A 3,390-nucleotide genomic window follows, 5' to 3' on the forward strand; every position below is an offset into this window, starting at 1 on the left:
CCTGCCTCAGCTTTCTTGTCTGGCAAGATGCGCCCTTGCTGGGTGGGCGGTGCCGCCGACTCTAACTGTGGCTCTCCTCTTCCACTTGGGCAGCGTGAAGCCATCAGCTCCTACCGCCCCTTCTCCCCACGCCCTGCTTCTCCGAATAGAGCCGCAGCGTTGGGAGAATCTTGTTTTCCTTTTCTGCTGAGAGACAGTCTATTGTGGTGGGAAGAGTTCTGATGAACTTCGAAGGCGACATTCAAGGGTCTCCTTCACCACCGTCTTTAAACGCCAGAGCCCTTGGCTGGCGACATGGCGTCATGGAACAGCCAACGCCGGCATCAACAGCATCCCATAGGGTCATCGGTTCAAGTCCTGGCTGCTCCACTTCTGGTCCAACTCCCCACTAGTGGCCTAGGAAAAACAGCGGAAGATGGCCCAAGTCCTTGGGCCCCTGCCACACACATAGGAGGTCTGGAAGAAGCTCCTGGCTCCTGGCTTTGGCCTGGCCCAGGCCCAGCCATTGCAGCTATGTGGGAAGTGAACCAGCAAATAGAAGATCTCTCTTTCTCTCTCCCTCAGTCTCTCTCTGTGTCTGTCTTTCCCTCTCTCTTTGTTACTCTTTCAAATAAGTAGGTAAATCTTCAAAAAATAAAATCAGTCTTAGAGCACGGGTGTGGGGAAGCTGGGAATGTCTAGTAGTCGTTTCTGGTGTCCCTGTTTGATTTTCTAAATTGGGAGTCTGACGGAGCCACTCCCAGTGATCAGATGGGTGGCTCCCATCTGCCCAGCTTTTGGTTCCTAAAAATAATGTACCAGAAGCCTCAGCGCTGTGATTGAGAAAGAGACAAAACAATCAGCCATCGAGGACATCACTGGTGAAAGAAATTCTCCCTTTGTCAGGTGCGGGGGGCCCTGTGTCTGGAAATTTGAGTGGCAGGAGAAGCAGCCCAGACCAGAAGAGCCCCTCCCCCCGCACATTACAGTCACGAGGAGATGTCGCCTTAGCCGGGTGACAGTGGTGACTCCTTGAAAGATGAGCAAGCATTTGAAGGGATGCGGACACCTGTCCACTGCTGGTGGGGATGCAGACCGGCACAGCCACTGTGGAAAACAGAACGGAGGTTCCTCAGACGAATCAGGCAGAACTGCACGTGACCCAGCTGTCTGGCTCTCAGGCGTGCATCCGAGGGAACGGACGTCAGTAAGTTAGAGACGCCTGCAGTCTTGCTCTCAGTCACCCAGTCCCTAGTGTCACTCACAGAAACCAAGATTCACAATCAAGCCAAGTGTCCATCAGCAGAGGACTGAGGAAGGTGGGATGTACATACGGAGTGTGAAAATGGAAAAACCACAGAAATACAGAGAAAAATGATGGCTACCAAGGAGGGGGAGGAGAACTGGGGAGAAGGGGGGCTCGGGAGATCTGTTATGCATCATGCAGACTACAGTTAATATACACATGGTTGAAAATTACCGACAGTGTGTTTCAAATGTTCTCATCCCAGAAGTTCAGTATGGGAGGTAAAACTTAGGCTAAGAGCTTGATGTTTCCATAATGCACGTCAAAACATCATGTCATACACCATAAATATACCCAATCGGACTTGTCAATTGAAAATAAACCGAGCCCCCTTCCCACCAGAGTCCCAAGATTCCCACGGGCAGCCCAGTGGACATAAGCCAGAGCCCAGCCTGCACCCTCTGACACTGGGCTGGGCCCTTCCCAGCCACCCCCCCCCCCCCAGCACAGGGAGCAGGGTGAACTCAGGCACTCAGCAGGGTGGCATACTCTACCCAAAAGAGGAGCCTCTGACATTTCCACAGCCTATCCCAGGAACTTTGTCTTAAGAAATGTGAGTTCCTCCACTGGGCTGAGAGAGGCCAGTTTCAACACAGTAGAGAGCCTCTGCCTGCGCCGATCGGACGTCTGCTCTGTGTGCCTCTTCTGCACCAGTGGTGTTCAAGGACTAGAAGTAAGTGTTCCCATCCCATTCCCAGCACAGCCTTGGGCCCCCACCATTGGCTCCCACCTTCGCTCATCACCTCTGCTCTTTTGTCATCAACCAGAACCTGATCTCCTGGCCCTTTGGATCATGTCTGGGGTCAGAGGAGACTGTGTGTGAGAGCCATTGAGCACCTGGCCTCCAAATCCCCTCCCAGCACAACCCATCCACTTCACTGGGACCCCTGGAGCAGGTGCGTGCACAGCGATCGGAGACAGTGAAGACATGCTGTGTATTTGCCCTCCATTTCCCGCAGTCTTCTGGTGGCCAGATGGGGCTACGGAGATGGAAAATTTTACTTAGTAGAGGCATCAGGGGTGGTTGCCTTCTCCAACCTCTTGAATATCCATAGCTGGGAAAAAGGAGAACAAGAAGAGAAGGGGAAAGAAGATGATCACAGACCCCTTACCAAAGAAGAGGTACTGACCGCTAATAAACATGAAAGTATGATCAATATCATATGTCATTAGAGACTCAAAAATTCAAAATGGCAATGATACCACTACACAGCTATTAGAATAAAATCCCAAATTCTGGCCACACCAAAGCTAGCAAGTTCCCAGAGCAACAGGAACACTCATTCAATGCTGGTAGGAATGCACAATGGTATAGTCACTTTGGAGAACAGCTTGGCAATTTCCTACAAAATTACACCTGCTCTTACCATGTGACCCAGAAATCACATTCATTGATATATACTGAAATAAACGAAAGCTCACACCTATGCAAAAACCTGCACACAAATGTTTATAGCAACCTTATTCATAAATGTCACGACTGGGAACCAATCAGGATGGCCTTCAATAGGTGAATGGGTAAACAGACCATGGTACATCCTGGCAATAGAAAATTATTCAGCATAAGAGGAAATGAGCTATCAAGCCACAAAAAGGTATCAAAGAATCTTAAGTGCACATCACCAAGCAAAAGAAACTGATCTTAGGAGGCTACATATTGTATTATTCCAACTACATGACATTCCAGCAAAACCATGCAGGCAGTAAGATCATTGGTTGCCAGGGGTTTGGGAGAGAGGAGGGAGGGTTGGAGGGGGGGACAGGTGGAGCACAAGTGTTCTGGGGCGGTAAAACTATTTCTACGATATTGAAATTGTGGACACATGGTATTATGCACCTGTCAAAGTCCAGACAGCCTGCAACACATACAGGGACCATCAAAGTCCACTGCGGCTTTTAGTCAATAGCAATGTATCAGTACTGGCTCATCAGTTGTAACAAATACACAACACTCATGCAAGACGCTAAACAACAGAAACTGCCAGCTCAGAGTGGGGAGTATATGAGAATTCTAGATACTTTTCACCTAAAACTACTCAAAAATAATCTATTAATTTTTAAAAATAAGCAAAGCTTCAGTAGCCTGTGGGATAAGATCAAGCACT

This window comes from Lepus europaeus, chromosome 19, assembly GCF_033115175.1.
Source record: "Lepus europaeus isolate LE1 chromosome 19, mLepTim1.pri, whole genome shotgun sequence".
NCBI classification, from domain to species: Eukaryota; Metazoa; Chordata; class Mammalia; order Lagomorpha; family Leporidae; genus Lepus; species Lepus europaeus.